This window comes from Lactuca saligna, chromosome 4 (genome assembly GCF_052625555.1).
Source record: "Lactuca saligna cultivar CGN05327 chromosome 4, ASM5262555v1, whole genome shotgun sequence".
NCBI lineage: Eukaryota > Viridiplantae > Streptophyta > Magnoliopsida > Asterales > Asteraceae > Lactuca > Lactuca saligna.
In genome coordinates, this window is record NC_136420.1 from 173,997,483 (window position 1) to 174,015,326 (window position 17,844).

Consider the following 17,844-nt stretch of genomic DNA (forward strand, 5'->3'; position numbering starts at 1 on the left):
TACTACTACCACTATGTGATAAACTATAATTGGTATAGTTTATGATTCATTTACATAACAAACACTAGTTTTACAAGAAAACTATACATTACAAACGTTTTGATAAACTATAACAAAGATAGTTTATGTTATACGATCAAACTTCCTACACAAGGTTTTATTTCTACATAAAAGAGTATTCAGATCACCACACGTAAATATGTTAATGAATAAATTTGTGAGACATTCACTTCACGTTACTTCCAAGGTAATGAAATCAAAAGTCTTGTAATTGTAACCAGAGTCTCTTTAAGGGAGAGCATGATAGTTGTGTATAGATCTATATTGGGCTTGACACCCCACACCTCGTTGTTAGCTGCAGTAGGACCTCGAGGTCTACGGGTGACAAATGTCATATCAGTTCCGACGCCTGAAGAACGTCGTTTCAGGCCAACCAGGTCATAGCATGGTTATAATAACTCACTTAGGGTATTCGCAAACATAAGATTTACGCGGTCTTCTATTACTAAATCGTATTTACGACAACCTAAACATGTACCTATGTTCATTAATTCAAAACATTCATTTTTTTAGTCTTATATGATATGTATACTACCAATTTAAAGTATTCCCAAGTTTTAAGACTTCTATACATGAATACTTTTATGCATAAGGCTTTACACACATACACAAGTTTAAAGTATTTAAAAGCTTCAAGAGTAGTTTATTTAACTAAATTTTACATAACCTATATACACTTGGTGATTATAGAAGGAACCTATGGACCTTCTAGAGTACATTATTTCCTAACATAGAAACTTTCATTTCACATCTCATAAAGAAAATATTGGATTTTCTGGAATCACACTCATTCTCTTTTACAAAGGAAAAACGATTTCTTTTCTCAAATACAAATCTTATGAACTCACCAACTTAAGTGTTGACACTTTTTCAAAACTACTTGTATTCTTAGGAATTTAGTGAAATAGGAAACCATCAGCATTTTGAGGATGGGATGTTAAATCGTCAAACTGTTCATTTTTCATCATAATGTAATTGATTTTGAACATGTAAACATATACTATGATGTAACCTTTTCAATTAGATTTATGATGGTTGTATTTACTTTGAACACTATTATACTCGTTGTTGTGATACTATACATGAAGTCCTCCACCGCCGGACGTTTCCGCCATCCTTGGTTTGGGGGTGTGACAAGTGGTAAGTGGATCTTTATATTGGCCATCTATCCATTTTCGATAGTGGTTTAGTCATTCTTTATCATCGATTGAGTTTTTTTGAATACCATGGAGACGTATCAATGGAAAATTCTTTGGATGAGTCGATCCTTCATCGAGACTAGTGAAGTGTATACCTTGGTTTTGGGGGTGAGTGTACCTAAGATTGTTTGGTTATGGAATCTAAGTGCTTGTAAGATCAGGTGGGTGGTGGTCTTGAGTAATGAGGAAGTTTCATATCCAAGGGAAAAAGGACAAGTAATACTGGTTGTAGGTTGATTTGAAGCTTATGCAAGGAATAATTTTCTTTGGTCAGTTGTAATCAGGGGAGTAAATGTTAAGGAATCATGTTGTCTTGTCTAAATACGTGAAGCATTGGAAATGAAGAATTTTTTTCTTGTGTCTATGTTTAGTTCGAGGGTGGTATGAGGGCCTCTCTGCATGTTGTTGTTTGATGAAGGCTTTGGGGACCGAAGCATGACCCGAACACCTGACTGAGTCTAGCAGGGTAAGAGTCGTCTTGTGCCAGTTATTCTTGCTGTCTTGGTAGGTTGTATGGAAGACCATGGGGGAAGCCCATGGAAATATTCGTAATGTTGTAAGTTTATGATCCAACCAGTAGCATTCATATGGTTGACTTTAGCCGTGACAGGAATGGTTGCAAGCCTGTGGAAGGATCACAACATTCGCTTGGGTTGAGTTGGACTCGTTATTGTTGAGTAGCCATTCCATGTTAAGGTAGGATGGCTATTAGAGCTATGGTGATGGTCATGCTTTTATAATTCTCGATCATGGGTGATGCCCATTTTATTATGTTAGATTGAGTGAGACTGGTAGGTGAGGCCCGTTTGGTTATGATTAGCTTGGGTGAGAACCGTGGGTGATGCCTGTTTGCTTATGTTAACTTGGGTGAGACCCTTGGGCGAGGCACATATGGTTAGGTTATCACGGGTAAACGAACCGTTTAGACATTCGAGGACATTCTCAGGGTACGTGGTGTTGGTCATGAGTCTCCAAGCAATAACGGATTGATGGTAAGATTAGTATGTTATGTGATCTTAGCGCTCTAGTGGATTAGATGGTGTCACGGTGTATCGTTAACCAATGAGTGTTTGAATCATGTAGGCGGAGCATGGTAGTCATTATTGAGACTCTCTGGTTTCAGATCATTAGTATTTTGCATGGTTATGTGTTAAAGAATTTTGGGGGTCAGGAGGCTCAATGACCAACTAGTTAGGTATTGATCGTGAAACTTCAGACTGGAAGTTCGATATAGAGGTCTTGAAGAATTTATTTGGTTGTTGTATACCTTGGTTGCAACGAGATTTTTAGATTGACCACAGTTACACTTGTAATAGGAGTGGGCTAATAATAACTTTTTTAGTAAGTAAAGTGTATATGCGAAGGATTTATGGGTAGGAATTTTGTATTGAAATTTGTTGGAATCCACGATCGAGATGTTATGGGAATTCCTTATGCATGTTTTAGCGGTGATCCTAGTCGAGGACTAGGGTTAAGTATGAAAAGGGGATGATTCTCGATTTTAGTGCATGGTTTTTATAGTTAAAATAATGTGGTTGCGAAGTATATGTTGGAGCCATGATGATGGTTAGGCTAGGATAGCCTTTGTCAGTAAGACTCTTGGTTGGAGACTTGTGGGCAACCATGTGTGCGAGTGACATCTTTAGTAATCGGTCAGGTTTTTTTGCATTTCAATATTTTAGTAGGTCATCGTGGAACCAGGAAGATCTCAGTTAGATTAGGCATGTGGTTTTTTTGGTCAATATAATGTGATGTATATGTTGATTCAACATTAGTTGTTGGGATTCATGTTGGGAGTCACCTTCATATTCGAGTGCAACGTTGTTGGCATTGAAAAATGGTTGTGGATCCGATTCTAGTGAAATAATGCAAGGTTTAAGGGGTTTTAGTTATTTTGGTTTGTGGATTAGAGTCATTTTGGTTGTGGTTTGAATGATTTCTCAGTTCTATTTCGAATCCAGGAAGACTTAGACAGGGTCAGCTAGTATGGTAAAGTAAGTTTTAAGGAATGAATTTGAGGACAAAATCTAATTTGAATGGGGGAGAGCTGTAACACCCCATTTCCAGATTGGATCTGTATAGGGCATAAAGGAGTCAAATGCATGGTTTTTGGGAAAAATCATGTGTCACGACGTGACCGTAGGGAGGTCACAACGTGACGAGCTAATATGGGCCACGTACATCTGATGAGTACCACCACATGACAGTAATGTGGCCACGACGTGGAAGCTGTTTGGCTCAATTCCATGATTTTAAGGGTTTCTCTCGCATTTAAGTATCGTATCCCAAAGATTAGGGTATCCTCCCCAGCCTCTATCCCTCTCAAACCTTAGAAACCCTAATGTGTTCTAGTGTTTTGATCCAGAAAGGAAACATCATCATCATTCTCTTATGCACATTTTGGACCTTAGTAAGTCCTCAAGCTTCCATGTTTTGATGTTTTCCTTTTTAGATCTAGCTTTTATGTCATCTTTTGGTCCCTTTGATGTGGTTTGTATGGTTTGAAGAGTTAAAATTTTCTAATTTATGGTTTCTCTAAGTCCTTTGGGCATCATATCTCATAGATCTAGGAATTGGTGGTGGTTTGAAGACTTTGCATGAATTTTAGGTCATATTTCATCTTTTGACATTGATTTGGGAAAGGAAATGCATAGTGCATGCATTCCTATAAAGTTTGCATTTGTATGGATCATTAAACTCCCTAAAACCCTTTTGGATATTTTAGATACGAGACTTTAAGGATTAAGTGCTTAATGGTTGACTTCATGCCTTAGGTGCCATTAAGGACTTGGGATTTGAGATATTGGCTTATTGGGATGTCATAATGGATAACTTTGGAAAGTCTATCCATCAACAACTTGGGAAGAATCAAATATGTGATTTAGATCTCATGGAATGGATGGAAAACAACTTAATCCATTAAATCGTTGAGATGTGATTCCCATGACGAGGCATGTAGTCGACTGTAACGACCCAAAATTTAAGACCAAAAATTTCTTTTAATAAATCATTACTTAAAGTAAAGTCATCATTCCAAAACATAATATGAGTATAAGTTTTCAAAACACATGTTCATTATCAGAGTAAACATTCCCAGGCTGTCTAATCTATGGTGTGTGCCATGCGATCACCCCGAGCTCTTCCCTCCGCTACTGGAAGTACCTGAAACCAAAACAGAAAACCGTAAGCATGAAGCTTAGTGAGTTCCCCACCCTACCACATACCATGCATAATCACATGCTGCACATACTGGGCAACGCCCACTATCATGGGCCTCGCCCCCTACCTCGGGCCTCGCCCGCTATAACGGCCCCTCCGCTCCAGGCCCCGCCTGGCTTCGAGCCCCGCTCGGATACATATCTGTTTTACTTAGGCCTCGCCTGTCACAGGGCCTCGCCCGCCAACAAATAATAACACATAAACATTTCACAACACATAACTAACACATGAAACTGCTTCTGTCCTAAGGCCTCGCCTATCCTGGGCCTCGCCCATGTCCTGCTACTGATGAGTCATGGGTCCCCGTCCACGCTCTTAATGGTAGTGAGGTACGGGCCTAGCCCACTCTCACTCCTATTCTAGTTTGGGCCTCGCCCCTATTCTGCTACTAATGAGATATGGAACCCCATCCACACTCTGCTATTGGTGAGATACGGGACCTCGCCCACACTCACCTCCCTACCAAGCACATACATGTATCACACAGACAACAAGTATAAACTATCATATAAACAATTCCTTGGGCACCCGCCCGCTATTACTGGACGTCGTCCTGAAAATAATACTAGCATACTGTGCCTAGGGCTAACCCCCGGGTCTTCTACTCATAACTACATGGGCCGACATTGTGGCCTTAGACCCATTAACACAAAGGGAAACTCACCTGCACTGACTGAACTTGTTGATGATCTCACTAGCTGCTGCCCGACAACTCCCAAAACTCCTGCTCCTCCTTGCTCCTCGAACTATCAATATCAATGCTACACTGAGTCTAACTGTCCCCCGAAAGACAACCAAGTCCACCCTGGTCCAAGTCAAAGTCCTAGTAAAGGTCAACCTTCCAGGTCAACCCAACTCGCCGAGTCACCCTACTGACTCGCCGAGTTCATAATGTTCAGATTCCTTCCATTCGCGACTCGACTCGCCGAGTCAGTCCATGACTCGCTGAGTCTACCGATTTCTAAGTACAGACCTGTCCAACTCACTGAGTCTCCACCCGACTCACTGATTCTAGTCTCAACTCGAAGGGTTTGGGGTTCGCGACCTGACTCGCCGGGTCCAAGTACAGACTCGCCGAGTACAAGGCAATCTTCATACGACTCGACGAGTTGTTCATCTGTGACAACCATCAAATTTCGGTCAAGACAAAGTTAACCGAAGTCAACAAGTCAAACCGTTTGACTCAATTTGCCCGTGGGTACTAGAATTTACATTATGAAACTTCTACATAACTCTCTATTCTAATGAGAAATCATAAAGCAAAAAGTGCGAACACCTAGATCTCCTTAACCTAAAACTGTGGTACGTGGCGAGCCAAACCGATAAAACAATGTTGCATACTCATCGGGAGTGTGTAAGATCCTTAAACAAGGCTTAACAGGGTTTACGAACCATGCATTGCGATGCCGGACACTCACAATTGTCACACATGGAACCTCTCTCAATCGCTTTCACTCTATCTCTCTCTATGTCAAATCTCTCCAACTATGTGAAATCTCTCTCAAATATCTCTCTGTATTAAGAAATCTCTCCAAGAATGTCAAATCTCTCCCAAATCCCTCTAAGTATGTGAAATCTCTCTCAAATATCTCTCTGTATGAGAAATCTCTCCAAGAATGTCAAATCTCTCCAAGTATGTGAAAACTCTCACAAATATCTCTGTGTATGAGAAATCTCTCCAAGAATGTCAAATCTCTCCCAAATCTCTCCAAGTGTGATAAATCTCTCCCAAATTTCTCTCAAAAGTTTCCCGTAACTTTTTGGAATCATTCGGGTCATTCCGATCCTTAACCGGGTCAAAAACGGCTTAAAACGGAGTGAAAACGAGTGAAATAGGCTTTAGGAACCGAAACCCTTCTTAGGAACCGAAACCCTTCTTAGGAAGAGAAGCCTCTTGGACCGAAAGTAAGGAGAGAAGCCTCTCGGTCTCTGCTCCTCGCCTCTCGGTCTCTGTCTCTCTACTCGCCTCTCTGTTCTCCTTCCCTACTCTCGGCTCTCTGCTTCGCTTCTCGCTCTCTGTTGCTTCTCACTCTCTGCTTCGCTTCTTTCCTCTCTGTCGCTTCTTCACTCTCTGTTCCTTTCGCCTCTCTTCCCCTCTCGGTCTCTGTTCTCTCTTCTCTCCTCTCTGTCTCTTCTCTTCTCTCTGTCTCTCTTCTCCCCTCTCGGTTCCCTCTCTCTCCTTTCTCCCCTCTCGGTTCCTGCTCTCCCTCTTCTCCCCTCTCGGTTTCTGCCCTCTCTCCTCTCAGTTTCAGCATCAGAAGGCCGAACCTTGGCCAGATTTCGGAAATTTGTCACTTTTAGCCCATTTTTGATATTTTTAACATTTTAAGCCCGTTTTTCGTGATTTTAAAGCGGGATTTTCTCCAGAAATTATATTTTAACATAATAAACTCTAAATATTCATAATTTAAACATATTTTGATGAAAATCATTATTTAAATAATAAAAATCAAATGGGTGAATTATTAAAGGTGGAGTGTTGACTTTGCCTTATCCAATGTCACAAGCAACCACCCCACACCCACTCTATGACCAGCCATACCTCCCAACCTTACCTAGGTCACTTCAATGTCCCTTACACTCAATTTACACTCATTCCCACGTTTTTAGAGCTGGAACAAACATCCTCTCTCCTCATTTCTCTCATTTGCCCTCATTTCACTAAGTATCAAACACCACTTTTCTCTCAAACTTTTTCTCCACCAAACTCGAGACCCAAGGCTGATTATCAAGTGTTCTTCCACATTTGGTAAGCATAATCCATTCTCTTTATGATTATCTCACTTATTTCCACTCAAATCATGGATATCTTACACAAACTCCATTATATTTGTGTTAGAGTTTCGAATCTTCAAGTGATTCTTCAAGTGTTCTTGGGTTGAACACTTCTCTTCTTCAACACTTATCTACTGAAATCACTCAAGGTGAGTTCATACCCCTACATTTTCATGTTTTCTCAAGTTTTTAAGGGGGAAATACAAGTTAAAACACTAAGAACATAACTAAAATTTTCTAACAGCCTTCATCAGAAAAGTTCAACTCCATTCACGGACTGTTTTGGGCATCTTAAGCATTTTTGTTTTCAAAACTGTACAAGGTGCAAATAGTTCAAGTTTTTTATCTTTAAAATGACTACTTGCACATCTCCATACGATTTTTCTACAATTTATGGTGATTTTTACAAAACTGCCTATCATTTCAAACAACAATCCGGACCAGTCTGTGATTTTGGACTTATTCACCCAAGTTGGAGGTCATTAAAAATCGTGATAAAAATTATGAGTAAACTAGACACAGTTTTTGAACTCTCAGAATTTACGGATCTAGTTTTCGACTTCGTATGAATTTTCTATGATTTTTCCAAAACAGTGCAGAATGGCTAAAGTTAGCCAACAACATGTAAATATCATAACACTTTGTATTATGTTGAGCAAAGTGTATAATCATAAGTTCTAATTATTGAATGTGTTTCTTTGTTAGTTTATCATCATGAACTGAAACTAAGTCATTCATAATAAATATTATTCATTCATTTTAGAACACGTATATTAAACTATAAAAAGTATTGTTTGATAAATTCATAACACTAATACATTTCCATAAAAGAGTTCATACATATTACATACATTTTAGATAAACTATAATAGGTATAGTTTATGATACATCACTCAACACACTCGTACAGAAAGGGTACATTCATACAGAAAAGATTTATATTCACACACATTTAACGTAAACTTGTTAACCTATATTGTGAGACTCTCTCTCTCTCTCTCTCTCTCTCTCTCTCTCTCTCTCTCCCCGTACGTCCGAGTGCGGGATATAATTCCTGGTAGTTATAATCAGAATCTCCTTGAGGGAGAACGTGATACTTGTATATAGATCTATATTGGGTTTGACACCTGAAGCAGCCAGACTCACTACCACTACCATTCCTGCAGGCGCCCCCGTGCGTCCTGCCACACCTTCCGCATCGACTGCGGTCCTGATAATCCCTCGATCTCGACTCCGATCCCTTGGGCCTTTTGCCCGAACTCGCGGCTACCTGAACCTCATCCGGCTTCCTCTTCCGAATCTGCTCCAAATCAATTTCCCTTTCCCTGGCCCGAGAAATCATATCTTCCAGCGTCTTACAACTGGACCTGCTCAAGAATTCCCTGATATCATCCCTCAGCATCTCATGATATCGTGCCTTCTTCATCTCCTCATCTGCGACATACTGTGGAACAAGAAGGGCTCTCTCCCTGAATTTGGTAGTGATCTCCGCCACAGTCTCATTAGTCTGCGTCAAATCCTGAAACTCTCGGGCCAACTTATGCACCTTAATAATCGGCGAAAACTCCGCTCTAAACCTAGCTGAGAAATCACTCCAAGTCATTACGTCCAACGCGGCATCATCACCCAAAGCATGACCAATCTCTTCCCACCAATCCCTTGCTCTGTCCTTCAGAAGACAGGAAGCGAGTCTGACCTTGTCCTCCTCAGGACACCGGCTCGTACGGAATGCGTTGGCAACATCAGCCAACCATCTACTGCTAGCGATGGGGTCCCTAGCCCCATGATAATCAGGTGCCCCACAAGCCCTAAACTCCCGAAATGTCAAGGTACGCGCTCCCAGCAAGGCCATCATCTCAGTACGGAAGGCTCCCACCCTCTCATCCAAAGTCTCCAATACACCCTCCTTGACCGTGCCAAAGATCACAGGAGTCTGAGCTAGAATATTGTACATCACCTCGGCTGATATCAACTCTCTCATCCGCTCCTCGAGCTGCTCGGCCCCTAAACCCGAGCCTAATCCCTCTCTAGCGTCTGATCCGCCCGCTGGTCCCTCTTGCAATGTCACCATACTCAAACATATAACATAACCATTATCAGAATACTCCTCACTGCCGCGAGAACAAACATACTCACTACCAGTTTCCCGGTCTTGTCTCGGCCTTTCCCGAATCGAGTACGAATCCTCTGCTTTCAGTAGTACGGGCCCATACTACCTTCTACATCTATCCGTACTTTCCTCAAGAACTGCTTTGACTCCACCAGGTCCCTTTTCTACTACTACTGCTCCCAGCACTACCTCATCCTAGGCTTACCCTAGGGAAACCTTAGACTCAACTCAAACCAGTCCTCAGCTGCTGAAGGCCTCCTCGCAATGCCAATTAGCCATCACCTGGATACCATCACATGTGACGAGGCTCAGATAATCCTTCAAGTAAAAGACTTCTTCCTACAACGGTTGGACTCAAACAAGAGCTGCGCAATAGGACCAAATCCAACACTCTGAGATTATTCAACCCTGATCACATGTGACATGACGTATCCACCTAATGGCTAACTCCCATCACTTAGAATCCCATAATGCACAAAGCAAGCATCATTCAGACAAGGGAAAATCTAACCATAACATACTCAAGCAATCATATCCACATAGCAAGAATCTGAACTAGCATGCAACACAACTCATAAACTCAGGCATAACCTAATCAGGCTATCCTACTACTGACTATTCAGCACTATCATGCAGATCAAAAACACATATAATAGGCACATAAGGCATCCTCCCTAGATCCTTAGTCCTAATCTAGCATGCTGTTCTATTAACTGATAATCAAATCATAAACTCGTATGGGTATTTTGGGGTACTTACTTGAGCTCGGTTGATTGCATACACCACACCTCTTTTCTCTTTTCAAAGTTCTTTTCTTTCTGAATTCTTGTTACTTCTCTAAAAGCATTTTCTTTCTCAAAACTCTTTTTACAAAACTGTCTTTCCATTTTGAAAACTTCCTTACCAATTCCTCAGTTTGAGTTCAGACACACCCGAGAGCATGTTCGAATCCCTCAAACCAAGGCTCTGATACCAACTTGTAACGACCCAAAATTTAAGACCAAAAATTTCTTTTAATAAATCATTACTTAAAGTAAAGTCATCATTCCAAAACATAAATGAGTATAAGTTTTCAAAACACATGTTCATTATCAGAGTAAACATTCCCAGGCTGTCTAATCTATGGTGTGTGCCATGCGATCACCCCGAGCTCTTCCCTCCGCTACCGGAAGTACCTGAAACCAAAACTGAAAACCGTAAGCGCGAAGCTTAGTGAGTTTCCTAGCCTACCACATACCATGCATAACCACATACTGCACATACTGGGCAGCGCCCACTATCTTGGGCCTCGCCCGCTATAACGGCCCCGCCGCTCCAGGCCCCGCCTGGCTTCAAGCCCCGCTCGGATACAGATCTGTTTTACTTAGTCCTCGCCTGTCACAGGGCCTCGCCCGCCAACAAATAATAACACATAAACATTTCACAACACATAACTAACACACGCAACTGGTTCTGTCCAATGGCCTCGCCTATCCTGGGCCTCGCCCATGTCTTGCTACTGATGAGTCATGGGTCCCCGTCCACGCTCCTAATGGTAGTGAGGTACGGGCCTAGCCCACTCTCACTCATGTTCTAGTTTGGGCCTCGCCCCTATTCTGCTACTAATGAGATATGGAACCCCATCCACACTCTGCTATTGGTGAGATACGGGACCTCGCCCACACTCACCTCCCTACCAGGCACATACATGTATCACACAGATAACAAGTATAAACTATCATATAAACAATTCCTTGGGCACCCGCCCGCTATTACTGGACCTCGTCCTGAGAATAATACTAACATACTGTGCCTAGGGCTAACCCCCGGGTCTTCTACTCATAACTACATGGGTCGGCATTGTGGCCTTAGACCCATTAACACAAAGGGAAACTCACCTGCACTGGCTGAACTTGCTAATGATCTCACTAGCTGCTGCCCGACAACTCTTGGAACTCCTGCTCCTCCTTGCTCCTCGAACTATCAATATCAATGCTACACTGAGTCTAACTGTCCCCCGAAAGACAACCAAGTCCACCCTGGTCCAAGTCAAAGTCCTGGTAAAGGTCAACCTTCCAGGTCAACCCTACTCGCCGAGTCACCCTACTGACTCGCCGAGTTCATAATGTTCAGATTCCTTCCATTCGCGACTCGACTCGCTGAGTCTACCGATTTCTGAGTCCAGACCTGTCCAACTCACTGAGTCTCCACCCGACTCACTGATTCGAGTCTTAACTCGAAGGGTTTGGGGTTCGCGACCTGACTCGCCGAGTCCAAGGACAAACTTTCCGAGTACAAGACAATCTTCATACGACTCGACGAGTTGTTCATCTCACTCGTCGAGTTTCTCCACAACTTCATGCTACTCGCCGAGTCCACTCAAAGGACTTGCTAAGTCCCTTCAGATCTCCTTACATGCAGAGGACATTTGAGTCATGCATGAACTCCAAACTGTAGATCCACCCTTCCCAAGCCTTTTCCCCACGTAAAGTTGCAAACTTTACGTGTAGAGAAGGAGATCTAGGCAAAATATGCTATAAACTAGCGCTTAAGACAAAAAGGCTCCATGATCCACTCAAGGGTTGATACTTTACGGAATTCTAGACCAAAATAAGCATGGATCTGAGGTAGCAACCTCAGATCTGAACCTCTAGCTCAAAGGTTACTCTTAAGCCAAGAATGCCCAAAACACACACAAAGATCTAGGTGCGATTGAGGGGAGATAGCAGCTTGTTACCTCCAAGATGAACACCACTGAAGTAGATCTCGGATCTACACCTCCTCCTTGAAGTAACCTACTTGCCTTTCAAGTTCCTTTCCCCAAAGTTCCTTCCTCCAAGCTTTAACTCTCAAAATGATGGAAGCTCTCACGAAATCAAGGGTGCACTGGCTCTCTAAGGTGATATGGGGGCTGAGGGAGGGACATAACACCCTTTAAATAGGATACAACTCCCGGGATTAGGGTTTTCCTCGTTCAAACCAGACTCGCCGAGTCACCTTGGCCGACTCACCGAGTCGGTCGCTTACTCCTCGACCCGGATCCCGCTCGGACTCGCCGAGTCTACCCTTAAATTAGGGCTTTTCTTTCCTTTCTTGGCCTTCGAAACTTTGGGTGTTACATCGACACGACATGGCGACTAGGGAACATGTTGACTGTTTTGTCTTATTCTACCACAATGTGGCCAGTAGAAGGCCAAGTTGTAGCGATTCTCTAAGGTTGACTTTGATAGTTGCCCTTGACCGTTGACTTGTTGACCTGGGTTCACGTTTGCTAATTGCTAGTTCTAGAGTTTAGACAAAGGTTAGAGCTTGTTTGATTTGATAGATGTGTTCTACAACCGACTATGTGGCTTTGAACTGTATTTTTAGCTAACTTCACGAGACAAATGAGTCTTCTCATTATACTGTGTAGGATGCTAGCTATCTTTATGACTCTTGCATTTCAATGTTAGGTGGTGCCTATTTGTATGTATGTTGGGATGGGCCCATTCGCATGTTAGGTTGGACCCATTTGTATGTATGTTGGGCTAATCCTATTTGTATTTATGTTGGGCTTGGCTCATTTATATGGTATGTGGTATTTTGGGGAACTCACTAAGCTTTGTGATTATGGTTTTGTTGTTTAAACATTTTCATGTTTTTCTAGTTCTAGAGGAAAGGGTCCGACTTCATTGCACAACATCCCCTGATGGGTTTTCCACACTGATTATTACTGTGTTACTCTAATGTTTGGAAAATATAATTTACTCTGAATGGTTTCAGAACAAATGGTTGTATATACTTGTGATTTAAAAAGGAAAATTTTTATCGGTATTTTTAGGATGTTACATCATATTAACATTTTAGATAATTAAGACATTATATATATATATATATATATATATATATATATATATATATATATATATATATATATATATATATATATATATATATATATATATATATATATATATATATATATATATATATATATATATATATATATATATATGGGAAAAGTGAATATACCCTTAAGGGTATATAAACTTAGGTACCCAAACACGTCATGATACATCATTTTGTTTTATATTTTGATTATAATGCTCTTAAACTTCCACCCCTAACGTGATTTTCGAATTTTACTATTATCTTTCTCTTACATCACATCTTTTTACCGTACACATACTAGGTTATATATATTATACTTGAAAATGAAAACTATACAATAGGAAGATAAATGTGTAATATGTAAAAATCTTGGAAGTAAATAAAGATAGAAGTTAAATTATAAGAACATTGGACAATTAGAATGTATTATATGATACAAAACGATGTAGTATCGTGAGTTTGAGTACCTAAGCTTATATACCCATAAAGGTATATTCACTTTTCCATATATATATATATATATATATATATATATATATATATATATATATATATATATATATATATATATATATATATATATATATATATATATATAGACACACACACACAGAGAGAGAGAGATACAAAAAATGTGCATTATTTTTCAACCCTTATTTTAAAGTTTATTTTATATCAAAAAGATTAACTAAAAATATGTAAATTCCTCATTTATTAACCTATTTTCATATTGATATTCGAAAAAAAAAGGTTAAATATGCACCATATGTACATATACAAAAATGAAAATACGCATATATATGCACATTAATGTACAAATGAAAAAAATACGCTAATAAGTTAGGATTTTGTTATAGAAGGTAATTTTTTGAAAAAAAAAAAATTCAAAACAAACGTCTTGTTTTACTTATATGCATATGGTACATATTTTACTTTATATGCACAAAAAAATCAAATATATGTATAGACACAGTTTAAAAAATGACGAATTTACATATTTTTAATTATTTTTTTTTTGATGAATTTACGTATCTTTAATTATTTTTTTCAATAAAAAAATTAGATCTAAGAATGTTTTTCCAAATAATATGCATGTGATGCACATATTACATGTTTTTTTTTCGAATACCAATATGGAAAAAGCTTAAAAATGATGATTTAACATATTTTTATTTAGTTTTTTCGATATAAAATAAATTCTAAAATAAATGTTGAAAAAGTGATCAAATGGATCCAACTATTAATTCTAATTTTTTTTTGTTGTTTATTCTTATATAATTAATATGTTCTTTTTTTTTTTTTTTTATAAAATTACTTTAAAATTTTAAATCAATTAACTAAAATATATAAAGTCGTATTATTATTTATTCTTAGCTTAATTTATTTATCTTTTTTTTTTCTGTTTAAAAATATTTCCATATTTTGACGTTTATTTGAATATATTATTTATGTGTTTTTTTGATGTTTTATTAATTTACATTGTATAATATTTTTTTTTTGGATGTCTTGTTAGATTAAAAAAATAAAACTATAAACTTTGATAACTATGAATCATCCAATATAATTATTAACGTTGTTTTTTATTTACAACATTCGTTTATATGTTAGTGTTTGTTTGTTAATCAGTTTTAGGAGGTTTTATGATTATTTGTTAAACGAATAATCTTAAATAAACGATTAACAATCATCATACCGTAATAAGAATTGGTAAATTACTTAAGCTTATTCATTTAAGAAGTAGTTGTAAAACGATAGTTATTATCATGATTTGATAATTGTTAATCATAATTTTAAGATGATTCGTTTAACAAATACCCATAAAACTGCTAAAACTAAATAAACAAACAAACACTAACATATAAACAACTGTTGTAAAGGAAAACTCATAAAAACATTAAATAATTATATTAGATGATTGATAATTATCCGGATTTATATTTTAATTTGTTTATTCAAACAAAAAGTTAGAAAAACGATATTAAATAACATATTTAACTAAAACGTCAAAAATATTAAAATAATTAAATCACAAGAACAAAGAAAAATAAATAAAAGTAAGAATAAATATTAATTTGATGTTATATAATTTAAATAACTGATATATATATATATATATATATATATATATATATATATATATATATATATATATATATATATATATATATATATATATATATATATATATATATATATATATATATATATATATATATACATAGGGTAAAGTGAATATACCTAACAACCTTATATAAGCTTAGGTACCTAACTATATTATACTACATTGTTTTGCATTATATTTTCATTGCAATCGTCTAAGGTTCTTAAACTTCAACCCTTAACTTGATTTACTTCCAACATTTTCAAACATTCACCATTATATTCCTCCTACACCATTTGATTTGCAACGGTAGTATATGAAGCCCAATAGGGGGTCTCCGATCAAAAGACGTCATTTGAAGAAAGATAATGGTGAAGGTCCAAAGATTTTGGAAGCAATCAAGTTATGAGGTTGAATTTTAAGAACATTAGGTGATTACAATGGAGATATGATACAAAATTACGTAGTATGATGTTGTTAGGTACCTAAGCTTATATAAGATTGTTAGGTATATTCACTTACCCATATATATATATATATATATATATATATATATATATATATATATATATATATATATATATATATATATATATATATATATATATATATATATATATATATATATATAACAAATTATTAACAGAAAAAGAAAAAGAAAGAAAAAAAGAGTTTGTTTTTAATATGTTCTAGGTAATATATATATATATATATATATATATATATATATATATATATATATATATATATATATATATATATATATATATATATATATATATATATATATATATATATAAAACAAATTATTAAAAGAAAAAGAAAATGAACAACAAAACGAGTTTGTTTTTTATATGCATTAAGTACTTAGCTGTGCAATATTCAAAAACTATAGGGATACAATATATTAAGCTTTTAAATTTTTAGACCACAACTATATATATGACCAAACAAATGGACAGAGTATGTAATTGACTCAAATAACATCTCATAAACACGCTCGCTCTAATGGACTTCGATGTTCTATTTCAATTTTAGATTTTAGACCTCAAAGCGTAGAGTAGAATTGGTTATTTTTCATAAAATGTTAAGTAAATTACAAGTTTGGACCATTAGTTATAAGATACAATTTTTCCAAAATGGATTGTCATACTTTAATTGAAAGACTCCTAAAATTTGAACTTAAAAACCTATTTTTATAGAGTATCCAAGTTTTATAATAGGGCAGGTTGGGTGATTGTCCAGCCCCAAATTTATATAGGGTCTATCAATTATATAGGAGGTTTCAAGCCTTGGCTAAACTGCTTGCACGTCAGCTTTTCTGGTTTTAACCGGATATTCAGAGCTTGTTTGATTTAGTGCAGATAAGGTCCGGTCAAACGTTTTTGTTTGATTCGGTCCAGTAAGATGTTTTTGTCTGATTTGTGTAGATTGGAAATTGAACCCGATCTCAATTCACAAAATTGACAGTAAAAAACTAACGTTAACTGAGACTAAAATTTTATTTTCCCCTTTTCGCCATTCTCCATCTCCTTCCTACACGTCCGTTCTTTGCCCACCTAAATCTGTGCCGTTCCGACCTTGTCTATGTGTGTGCTAGGGTTGAACAGAAAGCGGTGCCGCCATCTTCATCATTCCTTTAATAAGTAGCCACATGTCATCTTTTATTCTTCGTGATTCCAACTTCGGTTTTTTTTGAAGCAACAACATGTTAGTTGAGGGTTTCGTCATTGATTTTACTTCAATCAGTCAATTCCTTGTATTTATTTAAATATTCTTTTGAATTATGTTCTTAATCAATAATTTTCTTTTGTGGGTCGTCTCGTGTCGAGATTCTTGGAGTGACTTGCTCTTTATGTAGGTTTTTAGATGACGTGACAAATGGTAAAATTAGGTCAACATTCGTCGATCAAACAACCACGAACCCACTTTGTAATAGACATAATGTAATATATTCCATAGTTTTTAATGTAAATAAAATTTTATACTTAGATACGCATATGTAATAACACTTTAGTCTCCGATTGATGAAAATCGTTGACAAACACTATTATATAAGTAATAATTAATACATTGAAAACAAAAGTTTTGTATTAATTATTTTTATGTACAAATGACACTCTAAACATATATAACATTTAAATACGATTTTTTGGATATAAAGAATGTCCAAAACAGAGATCATACGCAAAAGTTATAACCATTTTAAGGAAACAAAGAAATAATATATATAATTTTCCCGTAAATGAACTTTAAAAATGATTCGTAGGGCTAGCTGTGCATTTAGTTAAGTATTTTTGAACACATTTTTGGAAGTTTGCCATACTCTAATATTGAATTCCGCTTTCGAAAGTTTTATACCCTGAAGTTATAACACTTTCGCGAAAACTGACAAACCGCGATAACTAGAAAACAACCGAATTCTAACTTTGAACGTGTTTTTGACATAGTTTCGTCTTTTGTTAGATTTGTTTTACATATTTGGAAACACCATATTTGAGAAATAAAACTAGTGTTTTCGGAAGAAAAAA